Source organism: Colias philodice, chromosome 15 (genome assembly GCF_061535455.1).
Source record: "Colias philodice isolate Cphi_HAF_F1 chromosome 15, ilColPhil1 Martin Lab GWU primary, whole genome shotgun sequence".
NCBI classification, from domain to species: Eukaryota; Metazoa; Arthropoda; class Insecta; order Lepidoptera; family Pieridae; genus Colias; species Colias philodice.
In genome coordinates this window covers 8,821,175-8,847,442 of record NC_143100.1, presented here as the reverse complement: position 1 = coordinate 8,847,442, position 26,268 = coordinate 8,821,175, and the positions used below count along the sequence as shown (strand labels likewise).

At 33.5% G+C, this 26,268-nt stretch overlaps 1 protein-coding gene across 1 annotated transcript in view; it reads right to left on the bottom strand.

Moving 5' to 3' along the window:
* sty (sprouty signaling antagonist) overlaps positions 1-22,935 on the bottom strand; it is a 53,049-nt gene extending 30,114 nt beyond the window's left edge. The window contains exon 1 of the mRNA XM_089703735.1: positions 22,806-22,935. The gene's annotated coding sequence lies outside the window, so the exon portion shown is untranslated. The remainder of the gene's footprint in view (positions 1-22,805) is intronic.
* Between the last annotated feature and the right edge of the window lie 3,333 nt (positions 22,936-26,268).

Sequence of the window (26,268 nt, the reverse complement as noted above, 5' to 3'; positions counted from 1 at the left end):
ATATTTAGCCTTATTTGGTCGCACTTACGTTTCATTCCACATTTACGCACTATGTAACAATATACATTCATTAACTGGTAACATTGTAGCGTTCATTGATATGAATTAGACCCGTTAGACGGTAAGAGCCAATGTCAGCCTCTGACACTGCAAGAGCGAGTGAACTGGGGTCTGGGACGTTGTATTTTTGTAACATTTTTCTGCCAATAGCGCGGCGTGGGCGCCAATGGACCAAAATATTCACATTCTCGACGCCCGCGCCCACCCGCTCCATCGTGAAGATTACTCCACGGATATGTAATTTCTAACTCGATTGTGACACAAAATCAGCTTTGTCAATAAATTTTAGTAGCAGAGGTTCTTTTTTCCAATTGTTTGATACGAGTCGGTGATGGAATCTTGAGGTACCTAATAATAAAAGTTGTTTGACTTTTTTCTTTGTTTGCGATTTATTCCTGTATCTTCAATTAATATGTACCTACTTGTTTTATTTTGAAATTTGCCTTATTAGTTATTAACTTATTACTATACAATAGGTAATCAGTTGGATATTAAGTTCGTGGTACGTAATGGGTATTATGCTAAGTATTTAACTTATTTCAAATACAACTATCTATAAATTTACAATAATTCGTGTGAGACAAACAAAATGTTTAAATTTAGCGCTAAAGTTTAAGTTCATTTAGCACATGGTAGAGTTTCAGACGTCCCTACAAAAACGTGCAGGATCCCATATATAATGCATTGACCGTTCCTTTGTTTGTCCAGCACTGCACAAGGATGGCCCCACGACTGTGTGAACAGCTGACTACAATTTTTCAAGGCCAAGAAATAATGCCCGCTTTATAGTGCAAATACATATATCACTAAAGCTCGATACACATGTATGATTAGTGTTCCTTGTACGGCTACGACAAAAAGTTGTGTTATTCAGCTTATATTTTATGTATATTCTATTCGACTCTACAATTTGGCTGTGTGTACGGTGCCTTACACGAGTCTCAAGTTAACGATATAACAGCTAAATCATTTACACACATGTTTTGTGTGACAGTCAATGAAAAAACAAAGAACTATTATATGCTAATTTGAAGTCTAGAACTGACATAAAATGAGAGATATCTATTAAACTCTTCAGTGTATTAATTCTTAAATAATATGTTAAAATTTGGAAAACGATCATATTGTTAAGTTTTTGAATCTAAAAGCTTTCTTTGTTCGTCGAATTCCTATAAACAAGTTACGTATCAATATATAAAATTCCCATAATCGGCATTTCCTCCAATTTCATACATAACTTTCTCATACTTCGCATCCTACAATAACTTGACCTCTCTAAATTCCACTAGTTACATTAATTCGAATAACAAGTAACAGATGAATGTTAAAACAAATTAAGATCAAAGGAAACACGGCACTTATAAACAGGTATTACTTTTTATAATCGATGACCACTTCTCACAGAAGCGATATTCATCTAAAAACTATTCATTTTTGATTAATTACAGGATCTGTGTTTAATTTCCTGAAACGCACTGTGAGAATCTTCTTGAATGGCCACATTCTTGTTATAAAAATGAACGTGTATTATATAGTTTATTGCCAGTTATTAAAGTTTATTTAGACGTATCCGCTAGAGCCTAGAATAACTATATTTGTAGCGTAATACAAATTTTATTCGCTCTATCAAGATGAACAAATATCTCAATTTATAGGACTATTATTTAAAAAGTACCAATTAGTTCGTGTTTTTTTTAAACAATGATTTACATTAAAAATTTGTTTTAGCAATTTTGTTTCTTTCGCTGGTTTGTATATGTGTAGTCGTATAAAGTATTTAGGTCGGTTAATAGTTGTTATACTTTCTCTTTTGATGTTTGTGAAATGTTTTTTAATACTTTAACACCAAATAAGGATGTGTAACGTGAAATTCTATTTCAAAAACTATTCAATACAAGATATATTATTTATTCTCATGAATGCGGATCAGTGAAGTAGGATTTCACGAAAAAAATTAAGAAAACACGTCATTGAATGGCGATATAATTCCAGCATACGTTATAAATCATCAATATTAATTTACATCCAAATTGATTAAATTATTCAGCAATGGAAGAGAAATGGACGGGCAAAAACCCGTTATAATCGACTTTATACACTTACTACATTACTTTGATTTAATTATGGTTTTTATAAGATTGATGTTGCGGACCAACATTTTACTTGCATAATTTCGCATGTTATATTCGTACCTGTTTTTCTTGCCTTTTTTTTAGTACCTAAATGTGTGCATAGCCTACTGAAAAAAAACTACAAACAAACCCTTTCTCAATTAATAAAGTCTGACTTCGATATTATACGACCTGCGTTAGATATAAGTAACTTTTAATAAAATTGAAAATACCTACTAAAAAAAATCACGATGTCGGAACACTAAACACTATCTCACTGCTCACTTTGTCTCTTAATCATAATTTTAATAGTGTTATAAAGATGGCACTTAGGTTAATTCCAATTTAAAAAATTGTTAGACCGTATATTATATGGAAGGTTAGGCAAGTAAATCTAAGCGTGGAGTCGCCATCCCGGCAGTATAAAACCTGTTTTAGTTAATCATCATAATTGCGTCCTCCGTTAAGGCTCCGTGGAAGCTGCTATAAATACACACCTTATAACGCACTAGAAATTGAAAATGTTTCGTTTTATGTTTGTTCTATAGTTGAATTACACTTGCACCCTAAAGGGCTATATGAATAGAGTTACACAAAATGACGTGGTAATCCGGGAACAATTTATTTATTACTCAATCTGGAAAACTTGTAGAAAACAAGCTTCTTGTGGTAAACGACTAGCATTCTCAGATGTCAATACGAAGTTGTAATTTGAATTATATTCTGAAGGTTTATATCGAAATGCATTTTGTAAAAGGATTCCAGCGCAATCGAATTAATTGTTCAAATCCAAGTTTAGTACTTAAGTACTATCGTTTAGGTGATCTAGGTTCATCTACAAACTTCACTCATTACTCAGATATACAGAATTGTAACATTTTAAATAAGTAATGTATCTAACACGTAGCTACAGAAGTCAGAAAACACACAGCACAAATAAAATGAATTTAAATTTTCAAATACATGTTATTCTAATTTGCGATAGTTACGTTCAAAAAGCTTCTGTTACTATGATAACATGACAATGTTGTTATCTGTATGCACGCAGTGGTAGAAAAAATATTTGATCAAACACCAAGGCCTTACGCGGAACTCTCCATTTGACAAACGGTAACTCGGTAAACTTTTTTTTTATGCATACGAGAGTTAGGCAATGTCAAATGTGTTACAGAGGACATAATAAGGACACACGATACCTTAGATTCTACGATGAGATAACGGTACCCGTACATATTATTTACCCTGTGTCGAATCAAAACTGTCGCGATAAATTTTGTACGTTTGACATTTTATTTTTGGCTGCTAATAAGTCCATTGAGTGTTTGGGACATCGTGCTTGGAATATTCTTATCTTTAAATAGGTGTTATTAATTTTTATTGACTTGTTTTTATGGTCCTTAATATATTTTATATCTAAGCTGGCCGAAATGATCCGTTTAGAAATAGCCTTATCCTATATAAGTTTGCACCTACACACTTACCTGCAATATGGAAGCTACAAATTATTTAAAACTAGCGGTCCGCCCCAGCTTTGCCCGTGGTACATTTTAGCTATAAAAGATAGCCTATGTTCTTTCTCTGGGTCTAAAGATTGTCTGTGCCAAATTTCATCAAAATCGGTTGAGAGGTTTAAGCGGGAAAGCGTAACAGACAGACAGAAGACAGATTCAGCTGTCAGCATTGAGCATTGCAATCTATCGTAGCTCGTCCCCCACCGTATTTTATAGATAATATTATTACATATCTATAAATCTATAATACTTCATTGAGGTATAAGATGGGATAAATAGACGACACTGTAAACAGGAAATGTCGTGAGTACGAATTGGCAACAACCTTCTGTCCTGTTATTTGGGTATTGAAAAAATAATTTGTGCTTTATTTAAAAATAGTAGTAGTGGAAAATTTAATTTTTAACTATTCTTGTAGGTATCTAATAATTTTACTTTATATTAAACTCATATCGACATGTGTTTAATAATCCTACATTAATTCCAAAAAGCGCCAAATTACAATTTTGCCACTAGTCATCGAAAAACAAACCAATTAGAAAGAAAAGAAACATCTGCAATGGCGTGTAAAGGATTATTTTTAGTGACCGGATACTCGGATAGGCAAGAATGCTTTTTGAATTTCATGTTTGAAAAAAAGGTTAACAAAAAAGGCGGACAGATACCGCGGGACATGTGGCGTAGGAACAAAAGGCACGTTTCAATTTGTGATACACATGTATGGCAATAGTTCCACATTGCGTGGTCACCTCCAGACCTCATGTGTTCGAAATTGGGCCGGAGAATGTGAGGATTAGAATATTCAAGATTGTTTTCGTCTTTTATACGATAATATTAAAGATTAGAGGTTTTTATTCATTAGCTAATTTAATATAAGTATGTAATTTATTAACTCGAGTTGTTAACTGTATAAAATGCTTTCGTTTTTTGTGATAATCTCTTGTTTACTTGAAATTTCAGAGATAATTGGATAAGAAAATGTACCAATTAAAGGATTTCAAATAGGTAAAGCTTTTTTTAGTGAGTTACCATGATAACCATTCAATATTAAGCTAATAAAATAAAACCAATACAAATATAAAATTCGTCGTTTCATGAATAAATAGTACCTACTGAATCATTGTCAAGTCGATGACTGAATGAATGACGTAAAGAATTCTCAGAATAAATGACCTGGTACTTGATTGTTGGGTATGTTACACAATAACTTCATGTGCCCTATATGCAGCTTAATTCGTAGAAAAAGATATTTGGTAAGAAATCAACTGGCCCCGTTTTATCCGTATAAAATAGATCACTCTCACTGTAGTTTCTAGTCGACTACGGAATATTATGTACATCAAAAATTAATAACGCTAACATTCGCGGACGCTTGCATTAAATTTTCTGTATTCTAGACTGAGCCTAGCGTAGCCTAGCCGTGCGTTGATATGAATATGAACGAACGATTTAACAAAAATAGATCGAAACAACGAAAATGTCAACACGGCAGCGTTATGTCAGGTACAATGATCGTTCATGTGAATGGATTAGTGAATAGTGAATGACGTTTCATGCATGTTTGTTTACGCCTGCGCAACGATCGGCTAGGGTCGGTCGCGATCGCTCTCGAAATAGCATGCACGGCGTTGAAGAGTGCGGTCGTCGACCTACGCCCTGCCACCGAATATTGGTGCTCAATCCTTTCCACTGAGCTTGCTGATCACTTCGGTCTGCGGGTTTGACAACGTGTCACGTTATTAATTCGATTTTAAGGGATTATGTCAACTTTTATTCGGCTCGAGAAGTTGACATATATCTACTAATTGCGTAATTGATTGGTAGATGTTGTGTAATCTTTATTTTCATATTAATTATAGCTATGGAATAATGATATGAAAAATCTGAATGAAAGTTACAGCTCCTTCATCTAAAATGTTTTGTTCTACTTACAGGAACGGAATAACTAAGAGTTTGCTTTTCATTTCATAGCCAACTAATAAGGAACAAAAACTGAATCATACTATTTTATTGGCTCTTGTTTTTTTTATTTTGTATTTAAGTTATTGTACCCTTACCTACTTTCCTCATTTCTGAGGTCTACTATCCTTTATATTTTATAATACTTAAATTATGAATAATCATTAAACCTTAAGGAGAACAATACAGTGCTTCTAAGTTCTAAATTTTACATACAAAATTTCTCATGCGAAAATCCGTACGAACATAGCCGCATTGTGCATCGCTTTAACATATTTTTCATCAGTAAATTAATTCAGATTTCACAAGCTTAATTGAATATGCAATATAAAAGAGGTAATTATATCGATAGTGGGCGATACCATGCAACCGAGTCCTACACCTAAAGCCAGGCCCACACAACTGCATTCACACCCATGTAGCCTACACTTAATGGTGGGTTTACACAATAAAGTTTAATATCTATAGGTACTAACTACTAATATTATAAAACTGAACACTATGTTTGGTTGAATGCATAAACTCAGGTACTCGAAATGAAAAATCACGCTTACTTAAAAGGAGCGGAGCATCGATTAAAAAATATAAATATTGCTAGAATGAAAAAGAATTTTCCGATTGAGAGAAGAAAAATACGTGGGCATTACACATGCGTTAATGTGTGTGTATATTATATTTATTATATTTAATAAACCATATTTTCTGTTAAAAAACATGATAAAGGTTTACAGTAAGTATATCTGATATCATCAGTTGAATTGAATTTTCCGTTCAAGAGAAAAATAGAAGATATGTTTAATTTAGAAATAATATCTACTAGGTACCTGTCATTACCAAAAATATTTGTTAATAAACATCGACATCCAAAGCATAGCCTCACCTCAGTAATTAACCAAAAAAGACTAGAAACTTCGTAGTTAACTATGCCATTCACACCTACACCTCGGTTTCCCCGCCAATTTGTTTTGTAACGATGCACTGCTGGTACCGAATTCTTAGCCAACCAGTCACCACGAAGACGTGGGCTGCTGGAAAGTAGACCAAATCACAGTTATGCAACACTGCAATATGGCCCTCGCCATATTCGACGGGAAAGTATCCAATCTCGCTATGGATAACACCCTTATATGATAACAAACGCCGAATGAAGTTTTATGAATGAACATCATACATATTATGCGTAATGGTTGATGTGTGTTTCTGAAATATGTACAGTCACGAGCAATAATATATGCCTAGGGGGCGATGTGCAAAAATATCTGTCACTAGAACAAATTCAATAATATCTATCTGCCCGTATACAGCAAAAATATCTGACATTAGTAGGCAGCATAATAAAGTGGCATCAAAATTATGTGACGAAAATGTTACAGCAAATAATTGTGACAACCTCTCACGGCCTTAGAATAATTACACAATGTGTAATTATTCTAAGCTCACGGCATAAATATGTGACATCAACTAGGAAGCAATAATATCTGACACAATTTCATATTTCAGTATTTTGCGTTGATTCCACACTAAAAGCATAAATAATTGACATCAACTAGGAAGCAATAATATCTGACACAATTTTATTTTCAATTTAATATTGAATTAATACAAAATAAATAAATTTTATTTTAACTACGTTGTTTAACTACTACTAGCTTAACACCCGCGGCTTCGCCCGCGTTTTCAAAGATAAACCCGCATAGTTTCCGTTCCTGTGGGATTTCCAGGATCATAAGCGTTAATCCAAGTTACCTTCTATGTGTGTGCTAAATACCATTTTCTCTTTTATTTGTGTGAAAGAGTAACAAACATCCTTACATGATACTCACGAACTTTCGCATTTATAATATTAGAAGGATATCATATCATGACAAAATTAAAGTATTCATATACTTATATGAATGCCCACTTGGGTAGATCTATTTTATTTGAAGGTTCAGTGTAACCTTCGTGTATTATTTAGAAATTGTTTTGTCACATGTTTTGTTATATTTGACGTTAGCGGCTTTTGACACGATTGCTCCGTTATTCATTTTGATTTACCTATTATTAGCCTACTAGCAATGCCCTGCGATTTCACCCGCATAGATAGCGATATCGTGTCTACTATAGGTCGGACTATAGGTTTAATTTTTAATCACATGAAAATCACCTTTAGCGGGACGGGGTCCCGCACTACGGCCTTTTTTTTTTAGTGGGGAAATGTTTCATAGATACCCACGGCCTCCTGACCAAAACCCCACTGTGTTCCGTCAAGACGCATATTGGTAGAATTCCGCCGTGACCCCCGCACTACGGCCTGCTCGAACAGTATACCTACTATTTTCTGTAGATTGACACTTTTAAAAATTCGTTATATCTTTTGAATGGAATATCCAATTCTTTTCATTTAAAAAGTATTTTGCTGGTATTGAAACAGTCTATAATAAAACATCATTTAATGGGATAAGGATTAATATATGTGTATGGATAACATGGTTTGATTACTGTCGGCGCTTCTATTTACTTTGAAAACGTTAAAAAGTTGTTGTAGTAACATAACTACTGAAGATGGACATATGGTATCGCGGACTTTCTTGTAGATATTGATCCATTCTATAATACCGTAGAACATTTTTTTGTTCTATCTTCAATAGATTCCGCAGCGCACGCGATGACAGAAGTTTTATTGAGGATTTTTTTACACCTTGGGTTACATTATTGCATTTTTGGTAAGGATCTCTAATTTTTTTGAAAATGCAATATAGCCTATGTTGCTCAGTAAAGATGCAGCTTTCTAATGGTGAAAGAATTTTTGAAATCGGTCCAGTAGTTTTTGCGTGAAAACCATACATACATACATACTTACAAACTTTTCCTCTTTATAATATTAGTATAGATAATATTGCTATTATTTTATTTAGTATCGAATATTATGGCAAATTATCATATTATCGTAATTTTATTAAAAAAAAAAAATATTTACAAAATATAATGTGTCTTTTGTTCATATTCTTCCCAGCAAAATACATAACACTAATTCAATAAATAACGTTTTGCCTTTTTAAAATCCTATCCTATCTTATCCTACTAGTCCTACTATAATCCTACTTCCTATCCTACTAATCTATTATTAATGCGAAAGTTTGTGAGGATGTGTATGTGTGTGTTTGTTACTCTTTCACGCAAATACTACTGAACCGATTACAATAAAATTTAGCAGACATATAAAGGGTAACTTGGGTTAACACTTAGGATAGGTTTTATTCCAAAATTCCCACGGGATAGGGAACTATGCGGTATTTCTGTGAAAACGCAGGCGAAGCCGCGGGCGGAAAGCTAGTGTCACATATGTATGCTTTTTGTGAGGAATCAATTATATTTTACAATAATTTGGAAAATCCAAAAGTGCACGCCTCATAATTTTTTTTTTAATAAATATTTATTAATTATTATTTTTGTTTATTTAATAACAATTAAACCACATCGAATCAGACCCTGAAAAATGAAAGGGTTCTATTCCTGAGCATACTCAAGCGTAAGAGAAAAAAAAAAGACTCGATTAGTAAAGTATTTCGGTCGCTATCGTGTTAACAAGAAAAAGGATCCGCACATACAGACACACGGACGTCCAAGACAGAACTTTTTTAAACTATTTTTTAACTAGTTTAAATAACAAAAATGACATCAAAAATATCATGAACGTTAAAAATAGTGTTTTTTCTTAATATGTGTGTGTATGTTTTATCTTACAAGTGCAATGTATGATACATAAAGACATTTTAAGTTTGAAAAATCAGATGTTATGCGCGAAGTGACAGTAGTACCCACCTCAACGCTTCGCTTATGAGGCGTGCAATACAGAAATAATTTGGAAAATCCAAAAGTGCACGCCTCATATTTTTTTTTCATAAATATTTATTAATTATTATTTTTGTTTATTTAATAACAATTAAACCACATCGAATCAGACCCTGAAAAATGAAAGGGTTCTATTCCTGAGCATACTCAAGCGTAAGAGAAAAAAAAAGACTCGATTAGTAAAGTATTTCGGTCGCTATCGTGTTAACAAGAAAAAGGATCCGCACATACAGACACACGGACGTCCAAGACAGAACTTTTTTAAACTGTTTTTTAACTAGTTTAAATAACAAAAATGACATCAAAAATATCATGAACGTTAAAAATAGTGTTTTTTCTTAATATGTGTGTGTATGTATTATCTTACAAGTGCAATGTATGATACATAAAGACATTTTAAGTTTGAAAAATCAGATGTTTTGCGCGAAGTGACAGTAGTACCTACCCACCTCAACGCTTCGCTTATGAGGCGTGCAATATAAGATTGTGTCAGATATTATTGCCGCCTAGGTGACGTCACATATTTATGCTTCGAGAGGTTGTCACAATTATTTGCTGTAACATTTTCGTCACATAATTTTGATGCCACTTTATTATGCTGCCTACTAATGTCAGATATTTTTGCTGTATACGGGCAGACAGATATTATTGAACCCGTTCTTATGACAGATATTATTGCTAATCTGGAAATAGTAATATATTTATGCTTCTGACTGTACTTCCGTATTAAGCTGTTATGATAAACGCTTTGTATTTGTATAATTAATAGATTGTCTATTCATTAGAAAAATCGGTATTTGCGATACCTACTATAATTAATCTATAAACTTTAACAAATAATATGTTTTAGTGTGCATGTTAGTTTGTGTGCTACCAATCGAAGGCTTCGATTGGTTTCATCGTATATTTATTGGATAATAGGATAATATCGAAATCAAAAGTATTTTTTTTTCGATAGGATTTCGAGTTCGACTACCCACCTACCATTTACTACAAGATTTTAAAGTATTTTAATTTTTTATTTATTATTTAACAGTAGGTACATAACAAAAGCAACTGCTTCAATCTTTAGGTCACATATAAGTATTTTGTAGAATTTTAATTCATTCACATCCGAAAAGATAAATGCACACATTTGTTTAGTGTCAAAATTGCGTTCTGTATTTACGACATTTAGGATTGCACGTGTATGCTCAAAACTGGAACGGATGTGAACTTCATAATAATCCATACTGTAGAATTTGATATACACATTCTACGAAGAACTAATGGAGCTGGAAAGTCCAATACTTTTAAAGTGACGCATCTCTATTTACAGCGTCGTGTCTTTCCGGGATTTTCTTAGAATCTCGTCTTGTGAACGCAGCGGAGTGTCCATGTTTGTTATAATTTACTATCCTTTTGATTTTCTCAGCTCTAAGTATTTATTTTATACAGGTTCGTGCTATCCGTCTTAATAAAGATAAGAAATAGCCTATAGAAGTAAAAGATGTTTTCATGAATTTTCACGATTTGTTGATAAAGTTCTGTCTTAGAAAAACATAAATAAATACATACCTTTTTCAGAATTTTATCTATACGTTTCGCTATTCATAAAGCATTCTGAAAAATATTTTTACGGTTTTGAAATCATACAAAAAATCATCAAAAATAAATAAATAAAAAGAACTTCTATTTAATATAACATGAATCTAAACTCCTTCATAATTTTAGGGACTTCTTAAGAGCTTTCATTTAATATATCCTGAAATAAATATTGCGTAGGTATTAACGAAATTCAGCTCTACTTTTTATTTTGAAAGTAAAATACAGGATGTCCCAAAAAGTAGTGATGAACGGAAGCGCTGGGAGGTAGAGGACCTAAAGGGCTATCCGAATCACCCGGGCTATCCGTATGTTATGCGATTTTTCGTATTTTCGGAGTTATGACGTTTTTTTCAATTTTTCACCTATCGCCGAGTACGATGATATTTTCACTCATGGTGACGTCAATTATTGCGGTCCTCTACCTCCCAGCTTCAGTATATCTCTACTTTTTGGGACACCCTGTATATAATATGTTTATGTATACAATAATATGTTTATTTTGACAATGTTTATAATCTATACATATAATAAAATCGTAGGAAAGTCAAAACTGTACATTGAATATTTTTTTAAAAGAATACATAATCCATGATCTATAATCGATATAGAAGCCAAAAACATAGTTTTTAGAATTTTTGTCTGTTTGTCTGTTTGTCTGTTTGTCTGTTTGTCTGTATGTTTGTCCAGGCTAATCTCAGAAAGTACTGCACGGATTTACTTCAAATTTTGCATGAATATTACTAACAGGTCGGGTCAGGCTGTTATATACATATTATCATGCTATCACCTGCGGGGGAGGAGCTGTGAACCTTTATTCTTCTTACGTATTCTCTGTACTACGACAGCGTACAATATAAAGACTCATGTTTAAATGTTGTTTTTGAGTAAGCCATGCTATTGTCTACCTTTACACTATAAAAACTACATCATTTAAGTAATTTTGGCAGAGAAACAGTATAATGAATCTTAGTAGTATAAAGACAAATTTAAAACAGCGCCATCTATGAGATTTCATTAAAATTAAATCAATTTACATAATATTAACGCTCCTTGGAAATTCATAATTTAAATATTATGAATTATGATGTTGGTGAGGTTGTTTTTTTTTAAAAGTTAAATAAATAATTCATATCTTCCCAGAGTCCATTTCAGGTGCGCTTATATTTCATGTGAATATACTAAATTTTTATAAGTGAGGGTAGATGTTTATTATTTGATGTCAAGCAAGACACCATTACAGTTATATAGGTAATAGACGCAGTATTTGTATTCTCTTTGGGTAATAGTAGATAACCTCAGAGCAATAAACCTATTATTCCTCTGAGTAGATAACAGTGATTGTGTTCATTGGTTACATTTTTAAAAATCTTCGGCTTTTTTTTAATTTTCGCCTTCTTGCGTTCCCACAAAAGGTAAGTTGTAGCTTTTATATAGTTAGACTCATGTTTAGTTATGACAAAATAAGAAAATGATGAAATTTTATTTTTATGTATAACTTTTACAAGACTATATTATACGCCCAAAGAAGGTCACTTTAGTTCTTGATAAAACTTTATTTGTTAGTAGCTTTTTAATAAAATTAGGTACTTATCTTTTGATTTTTTTTTATTTACAGATTCAATGTTCATAAAAATTGACGATTTGCGTGAGGATGTAGTGGAAATTAGTAACCTTGCGCGTGGTCAATCAATACATATAATAAAATTCTAGAAAAGTGATGTCTGTACAATAAAAATATGTAAAAAAAATAGCAGGGGTTATTATTAAATCGATCCCAAACCCGAAACTGTAGTTATAAATTTTTTTGTCTGTTTGTCTGTATGTTTGTGCACGCTAATCTCAGAAACGGCTTATCCGATTTAGATGCGATTTATTATTATTTATTAATATATTGTGGTAATCTTCATTTAACATTTAGTGTTTATTTCATGTTAATCGGTTCGTAAATAAAAAAAAGTTATGACCATTTAAGTATTCACGGCGAACATTTGCTAAGGCATTCTATTGTACACTATACAGTGTACGATAAAACGTAAGTTATCTGTTATACGCTACAGTTTTTCCTTATAAATGTCCAGGTGATCATATTGAAAGTCCCCAAGGGTGGGAGGGTAAGCTGAGGTAGTAGGGGGGGAAGGGGTCAAATTAGAATTATGCTTACTTCTAGGTAAATTTTATACATAAAATGTCCTTTAAATTATGTCGTATTATATTTTTAACCCCCAACGCAAAAAGATGGGTGATAAGTGTTTGACCGCTATGTGTGTCTGTTTGTGCCACTGTAGCTCGCTAACAGGTAATACGAATTAGATGCGTGTTAGGCAGCATATTTTCCGACGCTGGTTCTTAGATAAAGTGTATCAAAATCGGTTCATCCATTTATTATACCTAGGTATATAGAGGTAAAAGTGGGAATGTGGGAAAAAATATTAGTTATATTTTTATCCAATTCAGTTTATCCATTTATTAGATTACAGCGGTAAAAGTGGGAATGAACAATAATCGAATGTGATCAAATAATATACTCAAGCGGCATAACAAAATATAAAAGAGCAACGTGTTTTATCGAAATCGGTTCATCCGTTTATTACATTTAGGGGTGACAGTGGTTAGATAAATAAACCAAATGGAGCATCAAACGACAGGATATGACGTGTACATAATACATATAGGTATAATTAGATAATATGGTTTACATCAAAATCGGTTCTGCCATTTACTAGGTGTGGAAAGAGAAGGGTTGAAAGTCTGTGAAAGAAGAGGGGGATATGGGAGCGGGAGGATAGCCACACCCTGGAAATTTTGAACTCTACTCAAAGCCACATAGGCCTGGCTCTTGGCAATTTTTTTTTCCTAAAGATACCACTTCTTTTGCCACTGTGATCCATTACAATTTGTGCACGGTTACGGCCCAACTTAAAAGATGTCAAGGAGCAACAAACTTATAGATATCAATATGATGTAGGAATGTAATATGGAGGTAGAGGTCAAAAACTCACTTGAAAATATCACATGAAAATAAGAAACCGAAGTTAAAAATTTAAAAATTAAAAAGAAAAACCCAACGCAACGAAGGAAAAGGAATAAATAATAATTTTACAAACTTCCCGACGATCTTTAAAATTAAGTACCATTATAAAAAAAATATAATTGTATATGATATGATAATGATGGTATGGCAGCCCCGATGACTTTTTTTTTTAAAGTGAAACTTTTATTTCATCGTCTCAAACTTTTTGGTCTGTGTAGCGCATGTCGCGTGACGGTCGGCTGCCGAGTAGGTATAAAGCAGTGTTCGGAACCGTACGATAATTATTATCGTACAAATACGATAATTTTGTGCCTAAGTTTCACTTTTACCGTGGTTTCATAAAACCACACAACATTTTTATTTTTATAAATATTTAAAATGGTATTTATTTTTAAAGATCTTCGGGAAGTTTGTAAAATTATTTATTCCTTTTTCTATGCATTTTTCTTCGTTGCGTTGGTTTTTTTTTAATTTAATTTTTATTGCACGGTCTAAACGGTTTAGTTACTACAGGCGTGAGACAGGAAAGATCTGAGCGCTGAGACAAACGTCAAAACGCAAAGGAATAGAATCCGCTATCGATACTAATTATTTATTTATTTAACACTTTAATAATTGTACAGAAGCCTTAGAACTACTTACACAATACACATAGAACAGAGTACAACTATTTTGGCGGCCTTATCACTTAATAGTGATCTCTTCCAGGCAACCACGGTAAAAGGTAAACAAGCAAAAAGATCACTAATTGGCGGGACGAGAACAGAAAAAGAATAATTAATAGCAAGAAAACAAAAAAAAAAAAAAATAATAATATATATCTACCTTAAATAATACATATCCATATACAATATCACATATACTATACATATACATACACAATATATAAATATACATATACATAAATAAAATAAACAGATATACATACCAATTACATATTATATAATAAACATAAATAAATATATACTTAGAGGGAAACACACTGATATTGAATAAGATAAAATTATTATACGAATACCATCTATATCTAATACAGAGTACCACGTACATATTGTAACATAATGAAAATATGAAAGAAAAATAAAAAGTTAATAAAATATTACTGGTCCGGATCAGCAGCGGAAAGAAAATGTTGTCGCACAAGATTTTTAAAACCCGAAGGGGTCTGGGCTTGACGAATATTTAATGGCAGAGAGTTCCATAACTTAACTGATATCGCTGCAAAAGACTTGCCATAAAAATTTGTGCGTCGGCTTGGAACACGCAAGATGAGTCTATCCTCAGAGCGAAGTGAGTAGCTTTCACTGTGCAAGAAGGAAAAATTGGACTTGAGGTAGGAAGGAGCGGAGGGATTAAAAAGGATACGGAACAGTAGTTGCAAATAGTGTAGATTCCGGCGAAGTCGGATAGGGAGCCACTTGAGCCTTTTCCTGAAAGAAGAAACGTGGTCATATTTTCGAAGGCCGAAAATAAATCTAATACAGAAATTTTGGAGACGCTCAAGTTTATCAAGATGCTCGACTGCTAAATCAGGAAAACATGCATCTGCGTAATCAAGTATAGGAAGGAGAAGGGATTGTGCTAGCGTAATTTTGGTAGGAATAGGCAAGAAGTTACGAAGCCGCCGGAGCGTAGCAGAAGCAGCATAGATCCTACGGCTTAATTCCTGAATATGGTGAGACCAGGACAAGGTTTGGTCAAAAACCACACCTAAGTTTCTAACTACCGTTTTGTAAGGTATAACAACGTCACCGATTTTGATGTTTGGCAAAATACCCCAGTCGATTTCCGAAATTAGATAAGGACTACCGATTATGATGACATTGCTTTTAGCTGGGTTGAGTTTTAGTCCAAATTCGTTACACCAGCTGGTTATGTTAGCTAATTCGGAATTGGAAAAATGGATAGCCATAGGTAAGTCAGCAAGGGAGGACTGGGTGTAAATCTGTAAGTCGTCAGCATACATATGGTACAGAGACGTCAGCCGGGAACATAAGGAGTTAATGAAGATGGAAAAGAGGAGAGGAGACAAAACGCCGCCCTGAGGCACACCGGCAGAGACCGCACACCAAGATGAGTACTTAGTATCCACCAAGATACGCTGCCTCCGGCCGTGTAGGTAGGAATGGAACCAGTCAATTACGGAAGGAGAAATGTTAAGAACACGCAGCAGACCCAGCAGTACGTCAAAGTCCACAGTTGTAAAAGCGTTGCTGAAATCTAAAAGAGTAAGTACTGTGAGCTGCTTATTGTCCATACCAGCACGAATATCGTCTAATTATTGTCATAAGCGTATGATGTTTTGCTAAGGATTTGTTCACCTTACCAACGACGACGACGACCACGAACAAAATTTTCATCCAGTCGTAATTTAACAAAATTGTGCTAAACACAATTAAAAATAAATTATTAAAATTTCCTGTCGTTCTGGTGATTGGAATTTTTATTTTTGAGATCATCGAATGAAAAAATAGATTTTTCGTAGAAACGGTGGCTCCTAGAAAACAATGTATTTGAAGTTTTTTATAGATAATTTTACCGTTTCTACCTGTACCTTAGCAAAACATCATACGCTTATGTCAATTAGTATCGATAGCGGATTCTATTCCTTTGCGTTTTGAAGTTTGTCTCGGCGCTCAGTTGCTGCATGATATATTGTCAAAAACATCCATACAAGGAAGGAAGAAAAATAAATTTGCTCCCTTCCCTCATGGTGCCTAAAAATAATATGACATAATTTAAAATAAATTTTATGTAGAAAATTAACTAGGCATTTATTTTTTATTTTTTAGCTCAGTTTAGTAATAAATTTTACTAAGAGCGTATACGCACTATGCGGGTAACCGCATTGCGGGTAGCCGTCCGGCTGACCGCAAGCACAATTATGTAGGTACGTAATATTCATTTCTATGCGCACTGTATGATATTGATATTAATGAATATTATGTACATAATTATTGTGCTTGCGGTCAGCCGGACGGCTACCTGCATAGTGCGTATACGCTCTAACAGTTCTTTTAATTATTTATGGTAGTACGTGTTTATTCAATAAAAGTTAAGTAGTCACCTACTATTCAGTCACTATTCCACGCGGACGAAGTCGCGGGCACAGCTAGTAAATAGATAATTATTTGGTATTTCGATAATTCCACAATTCAATCAATGACACATATGTGTAAAAAATCAAAGGCGATATTCCGTCACACATAAATAACGAAAATAATGATCTTGCATTACCAATTTGAGACACCATATGTCCTACAACAGCTACCTAACGCCTACTAACTTAGTTAATGGCCAACGAGTTTTTAAAATTACAGATTGAATAAGGATTGGATAAGTTATTCAGTCGCCTCCTCGCTTGTCATAAGTGGGTTATGCATCCTACGCTGCATTTTAAATTTGGTGTTGGAATGGAATACACAATTTGCCTCTTATACGTAATTGTTTAATCCAAGGTGAGTAGGTCCATAACATTAAACATTATAATACAAATTATTTGACATGGAAAATTCCCAAAGCTAGTTATTGTTATTCCTTTGTCTGTGTACGTGATTTTCGGTCAGATTATTGTTTTTTATAAAGATTTATTGAGCTTGTAAATACCTTTTAGATTTATTAATCACGATTCACGGCTAGAATGAAGATGAACTATCAATGTTTTTCTATAGTCCGAAGAAAGACGTTCAAATCGTAAAAACTCTTCATCAACTATTAAACCGAGCTATTTAAACCGTAAGGGCTAGCGGCTAGGCTAATATAGCCTATATGTATATAGTAATATACAGGGTGTCTCAAAAGACAGTTTATATTTTGTGGATGAATAAAAAAAAAAGTAAGCGGTGTATTGAAAAAATGTTTATTAATTATTAAAGTGCATAATATGGGAATTTATTTCTTAAAAATAATATCGTCCAAATGCAGTCCATTGCGTTCACGGCACTCATTCGAACAGTAAAATTACAGTATTTATGACAGCTCGCAGGTAGACACAGTGTGGCTGCCATTTCGTGCCGGATATTTTCTTTTAAATGCTCTAGAGAAGTTGGTTTGTTGGCATATACTTTCAGATTTAAGATACCCCCACAAGAAATTATTGAGAATAGAAATTAGCGAGGAATTATTGGCCCTTACTTTTTCGAAGACGAAAGGGGGCGTGCAGTTACAGTAAATTCAGAGCGATGGTAGATGAGTTTTTAGTGCCTGCACTGCAAAACTTTCCTGGCTATAACCAGAGAACATGGTTGCAGCAAGACGGAGCTACATCACACACATCCAATATGTCTTTACCTCGAATTCATGAATTTTTTCCGGGAAAATTGATCTCTAGGAGAGGTGATATAAATTGGCCTCCACGCAGCCCTGATTTAACTCCCATGGACTTTTTCTTGTGGGGGTATCTTGAATCTAAAGTGCATGCACATGACTGCATTTGGACGATATTATTTTAATAAATAAATTCCCATATTCTGCACTTTAATAATTAATAAACATTTTTTCAATACACCGCTTACTTTTTTTTTAATCATCTACAAAATATAAACTTTCTTTTGAGACACCCTGTATTACATCAATAGCGCGCAATGTCAATACTAAATACCGCATCCATAGAAATCTAAATAACAAGACACATAGAAGTGCTCTAATGTCATAATTCGTATGAAAACCGCTGTCGCCAAAATCAACACATTCAAACCGAAAGCTAAACAGTACACACAAGTAAACTATGCCTTTTATTGGACAGCTTGATTTTAGTGAAAACTAACTTATCTATTAAATTAAGCTTTTGAATATGTATCCTAACGCACGAATTTACGGTTTATTTTAGAATAACATCCCTAAGTATATGAGACTTTTTGCTCCAATACGAACAAACGTGATAATAAGAATGGTCGACTGTGTCATTCATTGTTATTTCGATTACTATGGTGACTCTCGTAATACTTGTAAATCTTCTTCTTCTTATATATAAAAATGAATCGCAAAATGTGTTGGTAAGCGCATAACTCGAGAACGGCTGAACCGATTTCGATAATTCTTTTTTTATTATATTCCTTGAAGTACGAGGATGGTTTTTATGTAGAGAAAACGTAAATATGTACCACGGGCGAAGCCGGGGCGGACCGCTAGTATTCTATAATTTTAAGGAAAAACGGCATTATTTCTAAAAAAATATATTTTCCGATGAAATATTATTCCTTTATAAGTATAATTACAACTTATGGAAGAATTTCCGCAATGGGAATTGCTGAAACACACCATGTATACACTCATACGTCTCCAGAGCAACTGAACAGTGACGAATGCACTGGTGATGTGCAAATCACCTGAGTGGCGACAAGGTCACGCACGCTTACGACTTCTAGTGTCTTGTTATTTAGATTTCTATGACCGCATCTTTATTACTCATCTCAACAAAGAGTTGTTCAACAATGGATCAAAATTTTCTATTTGCATATCATAAAATAAACATTATATGGCACGGTACGCGCGTTGGTCTGATGCCAAAGTAGGGTTTCCTGCGCCGCTGTGGAAACATAAATGCAAACAAACATTTGGCATCAGCTCACGAGACAAAGTAATACATAATACATATCTTCTCGTAATCTGTCCCCGTGTAAACGATCGTAGCTGGATCCGTCTACAAAATGAATCAGGATGTGCACTCCACTGATTTCTTGTACAAAAAGAGTACACGTTTATCGTGAGTTCGCTTTTTATTTAATAGGCCAGTTGTCTGGTATGCAGTGAGTACCTATTATCTAAGCCGTGTTGTTGGCTATATTGTATACAGACAATTGTTATATTTTATTTTGTCGTTTGAAACAAAGCTTTCTTTTAATACCTATACAGATATAAATTGATTTGATTTAACTAACAAATAAGCATTCATTTGAATCAATATGTATACCTAAGTATACCTACGTTGCATGCGTACCTATATGCACTTATTGAATTGTACAAACTGGCTTAAAAAGAAATTGTATGTATTATAAATTAAAAAGAAATTAAAAAAGAAATTGTATGTATTAAAAAGAAATTGTATGTATTTGTTTAAAAATAAATGGGAAATTGTCTGAAAAGGGAGTAGGTACTTGAGCATTTATTCTATGCTATTTGAAATGTGTTGCATCTAAATAGATCCCAGTTAAGCTAAAACACAATTTTGCAAGCAAACCATTCATTTAAACTCATTATTAAGCAAACAACAGAGCAACAAAGCGAAATAAACAATTGTAAAGAGGAGCGCTGTCACATCCGCTCGTATCAAAACCCCAATACAAAGGAAATAAATGATAACTATAAAATCTAGGACATAGCGTCCGCGATGCTCGTTTAATTTGCAATTCTATAAAGTATGCCTTACAGAGCCCGAGGGATGTACCCGCCTTGCATCGTAATTGCGATGTTACGCGATCTCAAATGAGCTGCTTATCGATCAATCGCTAGAAATTATTATTTCCGAACGTTTGTAATGCAGGATGTGATGTTTTTTCTTAATTTCCATTTGCGAACGGAAATTAATCGCGCCCGTGATTACTATGATTTTTATCTGGAATGGAATTGATAATGCCGAGATGTTTTCATTAACGTTTTATGTAGTGAGTTATTAATTTTGCTGTACGGATTGTTTGGTCATGAGCTTAAAATTTAATGTTTTAAGACATTTTCAACATATTTTATGGCAGTTATGCTTTTTCTTTTTGTTCTTATATATATATATGTCAATTCATAAAATGAATAATCATATCCAAAGCGATATTTAAAATTACCGGGTCTCTAATGAAACCAAAAAAAATATAAAAATGTCAGGATGATTATATAATAGTCTAACCTAAATTAATCGATTAGTGAGTATGTAGAGTGATCGATTCAGTTATCACATTATATGATTAAAATTATAAAATACGTTACCTTTATAATACGCTTTCAAAAGTGCTTCTAGAAGAAGTCTAATTGAATAAATAAATGTTTGTGTTTGAGTTTGAGTTTGCTTACAAAAATGTATATATCAGAATGAGTAGGTATAAGATAAGGTTTTTCTTTTTTTCTTCACATGTTTTGAAACGTAGGTCCGGTACCTATAGAACCATTAGTTACTCGATATCTACTAAACAAATTTAAAAAATAATTATATGTATTTTATCACAAAAATCTACCGTCATCGTGGTAATCTATTATAAATATAAATACGTAGATTAAAATTTGTAAAACAAATGATTCCCTCCTTTTGATATGAGTCGCTATTTTAGAAAACGATACAAATGCCACACTAATTTTCTTCAAAACATCCAATACCCAAATTATCTCAACAGTAATAATAGCCTGCGTGAAATTTTTGTTTTAATTACACACTCAGATTAAATTCGGCCGCCATAAAAACGTTAGTGATAAATAATTTGCGATATTACGAGCGGAGTGCAGAAGGTAGGCACTTCCTTCAGTTATGTGACACCCGGTCCCCTTATCTCGTTCATTGATAGATTACGAGGTCGGGCTCCCGCTCATTCGTATCGTTCAGCAAACGGTCACCGAGTAAAACTCATGAATCGTTCATTCATTCGAATCCGCTCAATCAGTTTGTTAATTGAGGAAAGAACGCAATGAAGATGTAATGTAAAAATCTTTCAATTAATTAATAATTTGATAAAGAAACAGTAACTGGAGTTTTCTAAAATTTTGGTTTAAAAACTGATAATATGACTGACTCATATATTGATCTGAGATACAGTTTTTGAAAATATTTTTACGATGGACCTGAAAATATATAAATATGTTTTTTATCTAACAATTAATCGAAGAATTCAAATTGTACATTAAATGCTCTGGCTCTATGTACGCAATTATTGAAACTAAAGAAGCAATGTAGGTACCTTTTTTTTAAATAATAAACTAATTAACACTATAAATAAACACACATTATATATTCATATATTGACATTTCAGAAAAATACAGAAAAAAATATATAAAATTATGTTTAGACGAAAAAAAACAAACGGCGCCAGCCTCAAAACCGACGTATGTAGGGTTACAAAGCTCTACATTATTGTCTTTTTAAACAGATAATTTGAAAACGCGCACATTATTCAAGCAAAGCATTGTACTTTATCTTATCAAATTAAATAGTACACCGGAGACCTTTTTTGTCTACAATTTGTTTTCCCAAGATGAAAACAAAGAGGTCTTGTTCTCCGAACGATAAACAGTAGTAGATACAAGAAGACTTCCTGATACTGATATAAATGTATTAAGTTTACTGTATTGTTTGTCAGTAAAACCATTCGCTTGTCGTCGAGCAACGGGACTCGGCTTCTGTTACCTGATGCACTCAATTGGCCCTATCGCCTACTAACAACTTTTAATTTCCTCCATACTACTTTTTAATAACAGTAAATTGTGGATCTGTTATTTCCAATAACGTTATTATCTTGCGCTATAATTTCCGTCGTAGTATGTCGTGTGGATAGGCAATGATAAGTAGAATCGCATTCGATAAAAAGGAATAACACATGTTTTGAGCTATGAATGTATAAAATATCAGACGATTTGAAGCCGGTCATCCGACAATTAAGACGATCTTAAGCAACTGTTTTAGATCAAACAAATTATCGTCAATTAGAGGCCGTTCGTCATCGTGTAACTCGTGGGGAATAATTTTAGTTGAACTACAGCAGAATCAAGGTTGATCGAGGTATAAATAGACGACGCACCGAAGGTTCTGGCTGGTGAGTGGTCGTGGGAGCGACAGTGGCAGTGACACTCGCGGTGCGCGGTCGCCGGCGCGGGCGCAGCGCAGATGCGCGCGGGCTCTCTGGACGCGACTGTTTCAGGCTCATTCACTCGTACGCATGAATGAACTAATGCCAGCACGTGGACGAAAAACTGAAACGCTCCGAGTCGGACAGCAATGGCTGAATCGACCTTGTCTAACCGCGGCTAGTCTAGCGGCTCTAGCCTCATAGCCTGTTAGGTAACCGCGTGATGCAACTAATTATATACTTTATGTTTTGCAAAATAAACTCATAAAATTGAATAGCTATACTTTTGAATACGATTTACGTCTGTTCTAGTCGTGTTGAATGGTTTTAAAATATGTTGGGACGTATTTATATTATGTTGTATAGGTATTTTCGCAGATTATGAGTCACAGAATTTCTAAATTCGGTTCCGAACCAAGAGCCGCCGGAGCATCACTTTTTTATTGGAAGCGATACCAATAATACATAGTTCCTATTCTTTGCTTTAAACTATAATAAATTTAATTCACAAATTAACCCAGGCTGTGGGTATCGATTTAAGTTTTAGATTTTTCCTATCCCAGCAACGGAAGCTGTGAGATGTTATTCCTATCACATTCTTCACGAATCACAAATCCTGAAATCAAATGGCAATATATGTCTGCAGTAGTTTTAAGCATTGATTAATAATTGTATTAAGAAAATAAACGCGATTCAAGATCCAATGGAAAAGAGAAAATAAATAATTTGAAATTTTTATTATATTTGCAGTTTAATTATAATTAGCGGTTCTTTTTTCCACTTTATAAGACCTAAGCAGTATACGTAATAATGTTCGGTATGTGCACAAAAATTTAGTAACTTAAATTTCATTAGCTTATATCTATACATCTATACAAATATTATAAAGAGGAAAGGTTTGATTTTTTGTTTGTTTGTTTGTTTGTATGAATTGAATAGGCTCCGAAACTACTTGGCAGATTTGAAAAATTCTTTCACTGTTGGAAAGCTACATCATTTCTGAGTGACATAGGCTAGGTTTTATCCCGGAAATCCCACGGGAACGGGAACTATGCGGGTTTTTTTTGAAAACGCGGGCGAAGCCGCAGGCGGAAAGCTAGTTGATCGCATAATTTTCATATCTACTAGCTTAGGTACATTAAATATACAATGCTAGAAATTATATTAAATTTAGCATTCTAGCATTCTAAATGCTAGACAGATGTAGAACTCAACTGGACGACTGGACAATCAGCTGGTAGACCTTTTTTCAACCTGTTTTCGGACACATTTCATTAAAACATGATACACGTCCTCTACCACTCCACACTGGGAATTCGCATGATATAATGTTCATTATTAATTATCTAATGTTCATTTAGTCAGAATCAAGTCAATAATAATCTTTAACTTATTACTATGTAAATAATTTAATCCTTCTTTTATTACATTTCTCTATCAATACAAAGGCTTGTTTGATGAAGAAATGTGTTTGAAAATTTATACCGCATGTGAGAAATTAATTAAATAATGGTTTAACTTTAAATTTTATGTAATAACACTCATCACAGATAATAGAGGTAGGTATAATACTATACTAGTACACTCATAGTATGAGGAAATATACGATTGTTTGTAAATGTGTCGACGCAAGAACTACTTTAATCTGATTTTATAAAATCTATTAGACCTAGAAGTAGGCAACTTAATTTTTTTAATTCCGTATCAACCCGTACTATCGTTTAGTGTTTATTTATATTTAAAAAGACTTTTATGTGGGTATCTTTGATTATTTATTTTCTTCCTTTTTTTGTATTGGAAAAACATTTTTTGTTTTAATATTACGAAGAAGTTGTATTGCAGGTCCAAATCGAAACCTTATTTGCTATTTGATTTATTTTCTTCTTGTGTTCGATTTTAAGAGAGTTACCTAAGTATATATATTTTCGTATTAATGATAGATATTAATTTTGTTTGGATGAGACGATATAACCGACTATTGAAAAAAAATTAAGTTAACGAATATTTCAACAGTTTTATATACTTACCTAAATAATATTAAAAAATAAAATATGGAAGTCGCAAAAATATTAATGAAAAAAGATGGGTATATTTAAACGTCCAAACAAATTAATTTATTATGACACCATTCAAAATGCAACCGAAGGAGCTTTCTTGGAATAAGAATGAGCTTATGCAGATACGTAATTATTAATTTCACCGTCCGTCGACTTCAATTTGCATCATAGTAATTAATTAAAACCCTTTGCATCTTAAGGACCTTTAAGAGTATTTTTTACACACTTAAACTTGATAAAAATCTGTAATTGACCACATTTTTTATTATAATTATATTTAAAGCATATACTTACGTAAAATACAGCAGGAAATCGGAATAAAACTTTACTCATTCAAATTTGGAAACAATCACTGAACTTCACAGCCAATTTCATGAAAATGTAGCGGCGCGCAAATGCTGGCTTCACCAGGAAAGGACCGGAGAGTTTTGAGCTGGAAGTATTCCTGGTTCGAGATCCGCACATGCGCTTTGCTCACTGGGGCGTGACCTAGACCCTGAAAACACCACCCTCTTCGCCCACGCGAACTGGGTAACCATGGCAACCGGGAAATGTGCAACTAAAAAATTTCATAAAATCTCTTCTAAATCACCTCAAAACCACCACCAATTGACATATAATCTAGAACAGAGTTACCTGTTTATTTTTCTTACTTTTTTTCGCTGTTATTTGTTTGCACAGATAATGAACGAAGGCAGTTAAAGAAAGTAATGCATTACCTACAAACTTCGCTCCTCCCAATGAATCGCGAAACGTAGCCGGCATTGGTGTTTCCATGGCATGGTATGAGGTCTAGCCTTGCGGAAGCCATTATTGATGGCAAACAACACCTAAATAGGTTCAAGCCTGTAGGGCTTTTAACAAATTACCGCGGGCTTTTACAGTGCTAATTGTCAATTACGTGTGCTTGGTCATCGGATTACACTTTTATATTTTACTAGTGGTCCGCCCCGGCTTCGCCCGTGGTACATATTTCGCAATAAAAGGTAGCCTATGTCCTTTCTCGGGTATCAAAATATCTTCATACAAAATTTCATGCAAATTGGTTCAGTAGTTTTAGGCGTGATTGAGTAACAGACAGACAGACAGAGTTACTTTCGCATTTATAATATAAGTATAGATTCTTGCAAGCAAATATAGACATTGAAACGTTAGGACATAAATAAATTATTTTTATAAAAAAATTGTTAGATAGTAAATAAATACTCAAAAAATTCCTCACCTCTACAACAATTTTATGTAGTCTAAACTTGGTTTTCCGGGGTGTAACTCGCTTCGTGACCGGCTAATACATATAAAGACATCTTTAGCATTAATTTTTAGATTCAAAACACAGAAGATGTAATAAACTTTTGAGA